This window comes from Daucus carota, chromosome 5, assembly GCF_001625215.2.
Source record: "Daucus carota subsp. sativus chromosome 5, DH1 v3.0, whole genome shotgun sequence".
In the NCBI taxonomy this organism is placed as follows: Eukaryota; Viridiplantae; Streptophyta; class Magnoliopsida; order Apiales; family Apiaceae; genus Daucus; species Daucus carota.
Window position 1 is genome coordinate 19,177,774 of NC_030385.2, and position 14,229 is coordinate 19,192,002.

Below are 14,229 nucleotides of genomic sequence, written 5' to 3' on the forward strand. Positions count from 1 at the left end.
TCGGGTCATAAGTAGCCGGATCTGGCTGCTGAGATCTCTGAAAATTGCTCAGAAACTGAGCTGACTCGCTAGATATGGCACACTGATCGGTGGCATGAGTACCCGCACAAAGCTCACAAACTGAAGGTGGCTACTGAATCCCCAAATTTGCCAAAGAATCCACCTTTATAGTAAGAGCCTTAAGCTGAGCAGCTATGGCTGAAGTAGCATCAACATCCAGAATCCCTGCTGCTTTGCTCTTATGAAGACGCTGAGTAGGATTCAGATATTCATTCGCAGCCATCATCTCGATCAACTCATAAGCCTCATCATAGCTCTTAGCCCATAAAGCTCCACCTGATGCTGCATCGAGCAGCGGCCTCGATTGCGGTCCCAAACCATTATAGAAACAATTAATCACCATCCAATCAGGCATCCCATGATGTGGGCACATTCGAAGCATCTCCTTGTAGCGCTCCCAAGCTTCACAAAGAGTTTCACCAGACTGCTAAGAGAATTGAGTGATAGCATTCCTGATTGCAGCTGCTTTGGCCATTGGAAAAAACTTAGTAAGAAATTTCTGAGCGAGATCCTTTCATTTCGTAATAGATCCTGCAGGGAGAGAATGCAACCATCCCTTAGCTTTATCCCTTAGAGAAAATGGGAATAGCCTCAATTTGATGGCATCTTCAGTAACACCATTGAACTTGAAAGTGTCGCAGATCTCAATGAATTCCCGAATATGCATATTAGGATCCTCTTTCGAAGATCCCCCAAACTGCACTGAGTTTTGAACCATCTGAATAGTGCTCGGTTTGATCTCAAAAGTGTTGGCCGAGATGGCCGGCCTGACAATGCTCGACTAGATGTCATTCATTTTAGCCTTAGTATCATTTGCCACTGGTGGTTGATCACCCATTGTAACACTCACTATCGTTTCTGCTTTTGCCAATGCTTCCTTACGAGCCTGATAACGTGTTCGCATACACGTCACTCAAGTACCTGAAACACACGCAAACGAAATAAAAGTGAGAAAAGAATCCAAGTCAGTGAGCTTTAACGACCACTGATGACAAGCACATAAACTAAAATATAGCACCGAGTCCCCGGCAGCGGTGCTAAAAACTTGTTCGCACAAAATCACGCAAACGTACGTGGTTACAAGTAGTATAGAATCAAATTCAGTTCATTCCAAAAGAGACTGGTGTATCAAGTATTATGCACTTATGCAACAATGTATGACTAGTATTCAATGCTTAGACAAGTAACAATTTGGTTGGTTTTTATCTAACTTAACTAATAGAATCGAATTACTAAAACAAAGAATATTAAACTAAGTGATTAAACTGATTTACTTATGGGAATTAAAACATGGGGTTCTAGCTTCATTAACAACTTCATTCAGAATTATGCCTATATTCAATTAATGCGATGGTTGATAACTAATCAGATAACACGAAACTGATACACGCTATCTTTCGATTTACGTGTACCCTACTACTCCACATCCATAATCAAGATAGAAGTTGAGTAGACACCAATTATGCTTAGACCCTACATGTCTATAAGATTTGAAAACATAATGGTTTACGAATAAGTTATCTATCGAGATTACATAGGGCCATGCGAGATGGTTAAAATCACACCACAAGTCATGTTATTGAACACAAAACCTATGCTCGCATGACAAGTTCTAAATCTAAATATCCACCATCGCTTCAATAAAGATTAACAAGACGACTTAGATGTTAGCTACACATCCAAGAAGAATAAGCACAACCAATATGAGGAAATCGAACCATCACACATGGATAAGACAAATTAACTACTGAAATCCATCGATAAATCCACTTTAAACCCCATGACAACGATTAGTTCATAATTAAACCACTCGTCATCATGGGAATAAGAGTAAACATGGTACTGAATAGGAAAAACAAACTCAAAGTACGAGAATAAGAGTTAAGAAACAAATGTGAAACGAGCATCCAAAGTTACGCCTACTTCGAAGAATTACAAAAGTAAAAACAATGAAATTCGATCCTCGATCTTTTCCATAGCTGTCACATGCTCCTTAGAATGTTTCTAGGTTCTCTTTTTGGTTCCCCATGCTTTTCTTTAAGTCGCCTAGCAAACGGGCCTTCAAACGGATCAAAAACGAGCGAAACGAGCCTTTTTTCCGTCCAGATTGTGAGGCGGGCGCCCCACGCGTGAGGCGGGCGCCTCACTTCATCAGCCCGCGCAACCAGCGCTTCCGAGTCCATAACTCTCTCCTCGTGCATCCGATTGCTTGGCCGTTTTTTTCACTTAAAGCTATGAATCTCCTCTCCATCCTCCTTCCAAGAAACCTACACACAACACAACACTAAAATACATCAAAAACATCAAAAGCTTGAGGCCAGATCATTCATTTAAATCAAAACGAAGGCTTCCAAGTGGATATGAAATCCACTTATCAAGCATTCTAGCATTCTAACATCTTCATATCCTATAAACAAATGTAACGTTATCTATAATAACTTGCTTTCATTCACACACTTAGGTGTTCCTGGAGGATTTTTTTTAAAAATACAATCAACTCTAATAAAGCTCATTTATGAAATATAAAGAACAGACATTTTGACACATAAATGACCGGCTTCAGTCTATTTTCATGTTTTTTTCTATTTTCATGTTAAGAAGCTTTTTCCTTTCGCCGCTCCTTCTTAGCTCTAGCCTTTTCTTGACGTTTACAGGGCTCTTCTTAAGCTTTGTATTCATTGTATGTTAAAGGCATGGCTATCTCAAGCATCTTTAAGCTATCCAAATAACACTTCACAAAAACTTCATGGTTCTTTTCCAAGTCACTAGTTTCATCTTTTCTGCTGCGTAATCTGGTGGTAACATATTATGAAACTTCTGTTCCATTGAGTCTATCTCTTTAAATAGGCAATCTCCACATGTTTAGGAGACTCTTGAATGGAAAATGTTGATTTCCGTGCATAGAAAGAACCCTTAATATATTGTGCATGCCAAGATGATAATCTTACAATGCACGAGACCTTCAACGCACCTCTGTAGTCGGTTCCATTTTGTCATCAGTGACGTGTGCAAGTCGAAGTGCAATCCTGATTTGTTCATGGGTCTCATTTATTGGCGTTTACAAATTGCGGTCCATTTTAAAACCTGCAAGTCATATCAAAAAGGAGTGCAAGTTCAATTAAAACAAATCAAAGTTCGATCTTCATTTATTCGATTTTTCGATATACGATAGTCTGACTGATTTCAATGTTATGTCCATTTTATCTTTTTTGAATATCTAAATACTTCACTAATAAACAAGTCATGTCCACCTTGAATAGAATGTTCAATATCGAAATGATAATACACAAAACAAAATTTTAAAATTCAAACTATGTAATTCTTTACTGTTTTACAATATTGTTTTACCGTTTTCATAACATTGTTTTACCGTTCCACAATATTATCTACAATACTAGTAGTGTTATGTTTTTCCTTAAATCTAGTACTTGGCAAATTATTACAAGACTAGTTGTCACTTACTATTCTTTCATTTAGAAAACTAGTGCAATAGTATTTATTTTTGCCGTTACTGGACGTGGCAATTTTTATCTAAATCCAATTTTCCAAACCAAACCAGTCCATATCTATTGACTTGGACCAAGCTCATATCACATATATTTATTTGGGTATGAGTTGGGCTTAGGTTATATATTTACTTAAATTGATGGGCTAAAAGTATGTGATACCCATATTACCCATATTGTCCATTCAAAAACAATGTTATCTCTTCCTTAACAAAACACTGAAACACTGACCATATGATACCATTACCTAGCTTATTGACAATACATAGACACTATGTACGTGATATACACAACAAAGTTAGAAACAGTAATTTTTCAAATAGAGTTATGGGTATCGACAAATCATGAGAAATCAGAAATTAGAGGTATGTCACATACTTATATATCTATATATCAGCTATGTATATACATATCTTTATTTTTTATTCTCAATTGCATTCAATTTGAGTACATGTATAAAGTTCTATGATTTTGATTAGTTATTAGTTTTCATATGATTATGTGTGTAAATTATAATGTAACTCATATTGTAATTGCGATAACTCAAGACAACAAAAGAACAGGAAACAATACGTAAGTATAATACATGAATCAACAAGTTGGAGATTCGATACGAACATACACGAACATTGAAGATATCTGAGATGAACATCCATCCACTGAAAAAAGTTCATTAATATGTTCAAGCCTCAGTGAAGAATAAAGTTTAATTAATTTTTGCTATCAAAGATTGACCAACGATCAAGTTTCAAGAACCTGAAGATTCTAGTAAACCTATCCTGATTATTCATAATCAGTTTTACCGAAGCAACATCAAACCCGGAATGGTTGATCAAATATTTCATCAAGTAAAGAACACGAAGAATCGCTTCAGTATTAGTCGTTCGTGACCTAGACCAGTGCACAAGATGTCAGTACATACGAAGTTGTTCAGCGAATTCAATCAACGGATTATTGATCAAGTCCAATGAGTAGTTCCCGAGCCATAGTAAAGTCAAGCACTTTCGATTAAAGCCTAATCGAAAAGCGGCGCCAAAGATTTGAATTCAAATTTTATACACACACACAAATATATATATATATATATATATATATATATATATATATATATATATAATTACTTGGCGCACTTGAATTTTATTAAATCAAGAATAAACCAAGTAATGGAATATGTATATGTATAAACCACACCATAATGCCATTTAATAGTTGGAAGTGAATTTGACTAAGTCATGAGACTAAGTAGCGCCATATTGATACACACTATGCATCAAGCGCCACTTAAGGTCAAATGGTGGTCAAAAAGAGTGATATCTGTGTGACTTAAGGTTACCTGGCGCCACTTATCAAAGGAGGTAAATATTTCTAAGTGTTAGTGGCTCCACTCACATCCATTCCATGTTAGGCGCCACTCAACATGTAGAGAAATGATTCCAAGGCAATCTAAGTGGCTTCACTACACCACTGTGTACATGTCTAGGCGCCACTCAGCTCTACAGATATCATTATGGCGCCACTTGAAGAGGTGCAAAGAAATTTCCAAGGAAAACTCACTCTGTGCACTAAAGGAAGTTTGTTGGCGCCACTTAGCATTTCAAAAAGTTAACTTGGGCCACTTATATCTATCAACCACACTTGGTTAATATAGAACAGATGCGGGATCACTAAGGGCTTAACCACACGTGGTCGAATGCAACAAAACCTTGATCACTTAAATGCTTAACTACCTGCGGTTAAACAATGGAACCTGGATCACTCCAACAGAACCAGGATCACTCAGCTCGCCATGGTTAGATGTTGAATTCTATAAACAGAGCTTGATGGTTTCATTTGAAACTAACTACACACTTTGTAAAGTGCACACACTATACATATATGAGAGCTAAGATAGGATATTTGTGATTGCGCGCGTTTGTGATTAGTGTGATTTATAGTCTCTGTAGCCGACCTTCATGTTGGAATTTGTTACACCCGAGGATTATTTCTAATACAAGAATATTTCTAAACTTTCTGGAGTTGTTTGATTACGATTAACTTAAAGAACTGAACAAAACTATATTCCGCAATTGAATTAAAACGACGAATCAGTATAAGACGTATTTAACCCCCCTTCTACGTCTGATTGGACCTAACAATTGGTATCAGCGGGTGCTGATCGATATACAAATATGATAATATGGCAACTCACAAGTTAGGAATCAAGGTACCTCGGTTTGACAAGGATGATTATAACAATTGGAAAATGAAGATGCTATTATACATCAGAGCTGCTAATCCCCTATACATTGGGATTCTGGAGAATGTCCCTCATGTGCTTATGAAAACTATTCCTGAATCTGTTGAAAATGGAGTTCACATTCCACAAAATCTGTTGCTAAAGACAAACGTGAATTCACTTAGCCGACAAAGAACACATTGCACATGACCATAATCTGCAACGCATCATTGTCGAAGCAATGAACAAAACAATGACCCACCTAATACTAGGGCTTAAATCATCAAAGCAAATGTGGGATGCTGTTGAAGCATTGATGGAGGGATCTGAAGAAGTTAGGGAAAACATGTATTATCTGTTGATTGCCAAATATGAAGCATTCAAGGCTATACCTGGAGAGAACATTTCTCAAATCTACGAGAGGTTCATGTTGGTGTTAAATGAACTCACTCTGCATGAAAAGACATATCCACAAAAGGAGATTAACAGAAAGCTATGAAATCATTTAGTTAAGATTCTTTTGTGATATGATCTTTTACAAGTGCATCCATGTTAGGAATCAATAATTTTTGATGATAACATAAACATTTTGTAACATGTCTTACTTAGAATCTTTATCAAATTTCAGTTGTAATTGTTACATTTCTTGTCTTTGGGAATTATCAACGGATGGGTAGAATAGGATGGCTAATTGTAAATATCCAATGCCATGTAATTTTATCTAAGTGAAGGATATTCAACTGATGAGATGTAACTGATTCAACTGATAAGACTGGATGATGTTTCAACTGATGAAAATCAAGCATTCAACTGAAGACAAAGTATTCAACGGATAATGCTGAGGAATTCAACTGATGAGACTGGAACAGCATTCAACTGATGGAGTTTGTAATTCATTCAACTGATGAGCCAGGCATTCAACTGATAAAGTCAATAGCAGTTGAAAGCAACCAGAACCTTCAACTGATGAAGCAAAGAGCAGTTGAAAGTGACTAGAGCTTAAGTCTGACAAATCACATGGATCGAATTACACTAAAATAGACATGGAAGCCTAATTAGGAAAATAAAGAAGAAGCAGAAACATACTTATCTCATGCAGTGCAATCTGGATCAAATCAAGATGATGGTCAAAGATGAAGACATCTCAGAAAGCATGCATAAGACAAAGTTGTGCAGCATTGTTTTTAGATTAGAGTGCATTTTGTAATCTAGCTAAAAGCTTTGTAAAACTTGGAGTATATAACCAAGTTAGTAGCATCAGTTGAACTTGTTCAAATTACTTGAGAGAAAAATCTGAGAGTTAGAACTTGTTTTGAGTGATGAACCAGCAGCTGTGCGAATTGTAAAACAATCCACAGATTCTTCTATATAAAATCTCACGGGTGGATCATTCAATCCACCCGTATTTTTAATACTTGGTGTTTTTCTGTTTATTGTGTTCTTAGTGTATTGTTCTTGAATCTTTTAAATTTGTAAAAGATTGTATTCAACCCCCCCCCCCCTTCTACAATCCTTCTCATAGTTGGTGTAAAAAAACAATTGGTATCAGAGCGAGGTTCCCAACAAACAGGGAAAAAGATCAACACTGCTAGAGAAAGATGGGAAAGAAGGATGCTGGAGTGAAGATTCCTGTTCTTGACAAAGACAACTATTTTCACTGGAAAGTGAGAATGCATCTGCATCTGTTGTCCATTGATGAAAGCTATGTGAACTGCATTGAAAAAGGACCTCATGTCCCCATGAAGGTCTGCACAAGTATGGGAGCTGATGGTGAAGACATGGTAGGTAAGATGATTCCAAAACCTATCCATGAATATTCTCAAGAAGATACTGAAGAAGTGCACAAGGACAAGAAAACCATGAACCTTCTGTTCAATGGTTTGGACCAAGAAATGATTGATAGTGTTATTAGCTGCACAAGTGCCAAAGAAGTTTGGGACACCATCAGGACCATCTGTGAAGGGAATGAGCAAGTGAGAGAGAACAAAATGCAGCTTCTGATTCAACAATATGAGTCATTCCATTTCAAGGCTGGTGAAAGTTTGAGTGATACATTTAACAGATTTCAAAAACTGTTAAATGGTCTAAAGCTCTTTGGAAGAGTATATCAAGTTAAAGATTCAAACTTGAAGTTCTTAAGAGCTCTTCCTAAAGAATGGAAGCCCATGACAGTCTCTCTCAGAAATACACAAGAGTTTAAAGACTATACTCTGGAGAGACTGTATGGAACCTTAAAAACTTATGAGCTTGAAATGGAGCAAGATGAAGAAATTGAGAAAAGCCAAAAGAAAGGGCATTCATCTGTGGCTCTAGTTGCATCTCTGGAGGATACTGTCAAGGACAAGGGAAAGTCTCAAGTTGAAGAAACTGAGAAGTTGGTCAAAGAGGAGAGCTCAGAGTCAAGCAAAGGAAGAAGAAAGGAGAAAGAAGTAGCTGATTCTGGTGAAGAAAGTGATGGAATTGATGAACATCTAGCCTTCCTGTCAAGAAGATTCTCCAAACTAAAATTCAAGAAGAATTTTAATTCTGCAAAATCTTTTAAAGGCAATCCCAAGTCTGATAGAAGCATGGTAGACAGATCAAAATTCAAGTGCTTCAACTGTGGGAATGCAGGTCACTTTGCAAATGAGTGCAGAAAGCCTAAAGTTGAGAAAAAGTCAAGTGAAAACATTGACTACAAAAAGAAATATTATGAACTTCTCAAACAAAAGGAAAGAGCATTCATCACAAAGGATGATTGGGCAGCTGGAGATGATTCTGATGAAGAGGAGGAGTTTGTCAATCTAGCTCTAATGGCCAACTCCACAGATCAAGAAGAAAACACTGGAAGCAGTAGTCAGGTATTCACTACAAACCTAGTTGAGTTAACTAAAGATGAATGCAATGCTACTATTAATGAAATGTCTACAGAATTATATCATTTGCATGTTTCTTTAAAATCTCTTACTAAGGAAAATAGTAGAATTAAGGAAGCTAACACCTTTCTAAGTGATAGAAACAGTGCCTTAGAAGCTCAATTTATTGAGTTTGAGAAGCTGAAAATTGAGTGTCAGACAGCCAAGGATGATCTCTTGGTTGTCCTGAAAAGAGAAGAGATCATAAGAAAGCAGCTTGATAAGGAACAAGAGATTATTGCCAAATGGAAATCTGGTAGGGATGTTTCCACCAATATCATCAACATGCAAGGTAGAGAGACCTTTGTAGAGAATGAGTGGAAGAGGAGTAAGAAAGTGCTTGAGATATCTGAGAACAGTTCAGGTGATGAGAATACTGATGATGATCATCAGTTGAAAGGCAAAGTCTCAACTGATGAGAGTCATCAGTTGAACAAAAACTCATCAGTTGACAAGAGTGTTCTCAAGAAGCTTAACAAGAAATATGGTCATGTTAAAAAGAATTTTGTTAAAGGTGAGAATAGTTCTTCTGAGACCAGTGAAAGTATTAATAACACTCTTAATTCCAGTAACAAGAACAAGAAGAAGTTGGATACTAGTGAGCATAAATCTGAGGAGACTAAAAAGAAGAAAGGAAATAGAAATGGCAAAATAGGAGTTAACAAGCACACCAATTACACTCCCAATGCTAGTGCTCTTAGGAAAACCTGCAGCAAGTGTGGTAGTGTAAATCATTTATCTGCCAATTGTAAAACTGTGATTGCTCCTAATTTGTCTTTGCCTATTCCTATGACATCTGTTCCTCATATGAATTTATCTGCTATGAATATGATGCCTGGTTTATTGCCTCACAATCCTTATTCTCAGCCTAACATGCCATATATGTTCAATCCTTATTTCAATGCCTTTAACATGCCTCAATTTCATTCAAACTTGCATGGAATGAACAATTTATGCATGTCTCAAAGGCCTGTGTTTGAAAACAGAGTTGATATTCCAGTTTCTCAACCAAAACCAAAGATTGAACCTATTCAATCCAAGGAAAAGGTTGAGAAAGTGGAAAAGGCTGCTAAAACTAACAAATCTGGACCCAAAGCAATTTGGGTACCAAAATCAACTTGATCTGTTTGTGAAATGTGTGCAGGGAAACCACAAGAAGAATTTGTGGTACCTGGATAGTGGATGCTCCAGGCACATGACTGGTGATTCCTCCCTGCTCACAAAGTTTGTGGAGAAAGCTGGCCCTAGCATTACCTTTGGAGATGACAGCAAAGGATATACTATGGGATATGGCTTAATTGCAAAAGAGAATGTCATCATTGATGAAGTTGCATTGGTGTCTGGTCTTAAGCACAATTTGCTTAGCATCAGTCAGCTCTGTGACAAAGGTTACAAAGTCAATTTCACTCCTGCAGCCTGTGTTGTCACCAAAGGAGATGACAACAATGTGGTTCTGATTGGACAAAGAAAAGGAAATGTGTATGTAGCTGACTTCAATTCTGTCAAGTCTGAATCTATCACTTGCCTTCTCAGCAAAGCAAGCTCAGATGACAGTTGGCTATGGCATAAGAGATTGTCTCATCTAAATTTCAAAACCTTGAATGAGTTAGTAAAGAAGGACTTGGTAAGAGGTCTACCAAAGCTGGAATTCTCAAAAGATGGACTTTGTGGAGCCTGTCAGCTAGGAAAGCAAAAGAGAAGCTCTTTCAAAAGCAAGACTCTTTCATCAATTGTGAAACCCCTTCAGCTCTTGCATATGGATTTGTTTGGACCAGTCAACATCATGTCTATTTCAAAGAAGAAATATTGCCTAGTGATTGTTGATGATTTTTCAAAATTCACTTGGACTTTCTTCCTGCATTCTAAGGATGAAGCTGGGAAAATCATCATCAATCATATAAAGGCATTAAACAACAATCCAGATGTCAAAATTGGAAGGATAAGAAGTGACAATGGGACAGAATTCAAGAACTCTGTGATGAAAGAATTTTGTGAAGAAGAGGGAATTATTCATGAGTTCTCTGCACCAAGAACTCCACAACAAAATGGTGTTGTTGAAAGGAAGAATAGAACTCTTATTGAAGCTGCAAGAACCATGATTAATGAAGCTCAACTTCCAACCTATTTTTGGGCTGAAGCTGTAAACACTGCTTGTTTCACTCAAAACATTTCACTAATTACCAAACCTCACAATCTAACTCCCTTTCAACTCTTCAAAGGAAAGAAGCCAACAATTAGCTTTCTTCATGTGTTTGGATGCAAGTGTTATGTTCTAAGAAATCAAGGTGAAAATCTTGGAAAATTTGAGGCCAAGGCAGATGAAGCTATTTTTGTTGGATACTCTGATGGAAAATCATTTAGAGTATATAATCTGAGAACCAACATTGTTATGGAATCAATCCATGTGGTTTTTGATGATAAGAAGATTCAAGGATTCTCAGATGAAGGATTTCATGATAATCTCAGATTTGAAAATGAAGGTGAAGGTGATCTGTATGACAGTGATGATGATGATGACATTATTCAAAATGTTGGAATTGATCCTGGAATTAATATTCCAACTGATGACTCTCTGGTGCAAGAAACAACGGCAATTGGAAATTCAACTGAAGCATCAGTTGAAACTACATTGGAGGGATCAGTTGAAACACCTCAAGGATCATCAGTTGAAAGAATGTCTCAAAGTTTCAATCAGTCTAGAAATAATGAGATGTCAAATTTAGGGGGAGCTTTCCAACATGGAAACCTGAACTTCAATAATGAAGCCACATCATCAAGACAATCACTTCCACCACAAAGAAAGTGGACAAGGGATCACCCTTTTGAGCTAATTATTGGAGATGCAAATGCATCTGTACAAACAAGAAGAGCAACTCAAGATGAGTGTTTGTACAGTGCATTTCTTTCACAGGATGAACCCAAAGTCATAGAAGATGCTCTCAAAGATGCTGATTGGGTTCTTGCTATGCAAGAAGAATTAAATCAATTTGAGAGAAACAATGTATGGAAGCTGGTACCCAAACCTAAAAACAGAACTATTGTAGGAACAAGGTGGGTATTCAGAAACAAGGTGGATGAGAATGGAGTTGTCACCAGAAACAAGGCAAGGCTTGTTGCTAAGGGATATTCTCAATCTGAAGGAATTGATTTTGATGAGACCTTTGCACCAGTTGCAAGACTAGAAGCAATAAGAATCTTCCTGGCCTATGCTGCTCATGCAAACTTTAAAGTTTATCAAATGGATGTCAAGAGTGCTTTTCTAAATGGTGAACTGGAAGAGGAGGTATATGTCAGTCAGCCTCCTGGTTTTGAAGATCCAGAATTTCCAGAGTATGTTTACTTTTTATTAAAAGCACTCTATGGACTAAAGCAAGCACCAAGGGCATGGTATGACACTCTGTCTCAATTCTTGTTAGACAATCATTTTTCCAGAGGAACTGTGGATAAAACACTATTTTACAGAAATGTAAATGGTGCCTTTATTCTGGTTCAAATTTATGTAGATGATATAATCTTTGGTTCTACAGATGAGAAACTTTGCAAGAAGTTTGCTAATCTAATGAAAAGTCAGTATGAAATGAGTATGATGGGAGAGCTCACCTACTTTCTTGGTTTACAAGTTAAACAAGTAAAGGAAGGTATATTCATAAATCAAACTAAGTACATTTATGATCTACTTAAAAAGTTTGATTTATTGGATTGCAAAGAAGCTAAGACTCCCATGCCAACAGCCACCAAATTAGAGTTAAGTCCTAATGAGAAATCTGTGGACATCTCTAATTATAGAGGCATGGTTGGTTCTCTTTTATATTTGACAGCTAGTAGACCAGATATTATGTTTTCTACATGCCTCTGTGCTAGATTTCAATCTGATCCTAAAGAATCACATCTTATTGCTATAAAAAGAATATTCAGATATCTTAAGGGAACACCAAATCTTGGTATTTGGTACCCTAAAGACTCTGGATTTGATCTAATTGGATATTCAGATGCTGATTTTGCAGGATGCAAAATTGATAGAAAAAGTACAACAGGCACCGGTCAATTTCTTGGTGACAGATTGATTTCTTGGTTTAGCAAAAAGCAAAATTCTGTATCAACCTCTACAGCTGAGGCTGAGTACATTGCAGCTGGAAGCTGTTGTGCACAATTATTGTGGATGAGAAATCAATTACTTGATTATGGATTAAATCTCTCAAAAATCCCAATATTTTGTGACAACACCAGTTCTATTGCTATAACTGAAAATCCAGTACAACACTCAAGAACCAAGCACATTGACATCAAATATCACTTCATAAGAGAACATGTGATGGCTGGTACTGTTGAAATGCATTTTGTTCCAAGTGAAGAACAGATTGCAGACATTTTCACAAAGCCTCTTGATGAATCCACATTCACAAGGTTGGTAAGTAAATTAGGTATGTTAAATTTCTCCTAATTTAGAGTGAATTTTTCTGTAATTTGGCAGCCAGAATTTGATTAAATTTTGATTTATCAAAATTAAATTAATTATAATTCTGGATGAAGTCTATAATATTTCAACTGATGAACTAGTGAAATTGTTTCAACTGATGCTTGAAACAATATCCTCTTGCTTTGTTTTTCATTCAACTGATGACACCAGTTGAAGACGCCTTCAACTGATCTTCATCAGTTGAATAGGAAGTTTAAAGAGGCGCTTATTTCATCCGTTGAAAGTATTATCAGATCTGAGCCGTTGAAATTTCTTTTATCTCTCACCTACTTTATACACACGATCGTGTGTGTAATTTTTGTAGAGATAAATAAGAGTAATTTCTTCTCAACGGTAATTTCTCAGCCAATCACAGCAATTTTCTGAGAAAGTATTTAAGTGTTTTAATTCATTTTCATTTCTTTTCATCTCACTCTTTCGAATTCTCAAAGCTCTCTTCTCTCTCTGTGCAAAAACAAGTTCTAATTTCTCTTCAAGCTTTCTCTGTAACTGCAATGGCACCAATGAAGAAGTATACTGCACCAAGTGGGTTTATTTATGAGAAGAACAACTTTGCGTCATTTGTGGATACCAAGGCTGTGGAGGAAAAGGAGTATCACAGGATGATGGAGTTCATCAAGTCAAGCCAGCTCTCTTATGCTATGACTGAAGCTCCCATCATTTACCATGAAATAGTGGAGGAGATGTGGACCTCTGCTGAGTTTAATAGTGAGAATGAAACTCTAACTTTCTCTATTAAAAATGAAACTCATTCTGTTAATGCTGATATTATGAAAGCATGCTTTAAGATTCCTGAAGATACTGTTTTATCTTTGCCTAGTGATGTTCAGTTGGTTAATTTACTTTATGCCATGAATTATGTTTTACCAACTGATGCCTTAGGTAAAATAGAGAGGAGGGGTCTTAGGAGAGAATGGAGTTATTTATGTGATGCTTTTATTAAGGCATTTTCTGGTAAAATTAGTAATTTTAATGCTCTTACTTCCCAGATTTTACAAATGCTTTACATGTACCTGACTAATGAATATTTCAACTTTGGTGGTTTGATGATCCAAGAAATTGGGGAGAAACTAGGTG

At 36.7% G+C, this 14,229-nt stretch overlaps 1 non-coding gene across 1 annotated transcript; it reads left to right on the forward strand.

Annotated features, from left to right (window-relative positions):
• Positions 1 to 413: 413 nt before the first annotated feature.
• LOC135146831 (small nucleolar RNA R71) lies at positions 414 to 520 on the forward strand. Its single transcript, XR_010283928.1, has one exon. It is a non-coding gene; the product is annotated as a small nucleolar RNA R71 (small nucleolar RNA).
• Positions 521 to 14,229: the final 13,709 nt, after the last annotated feature.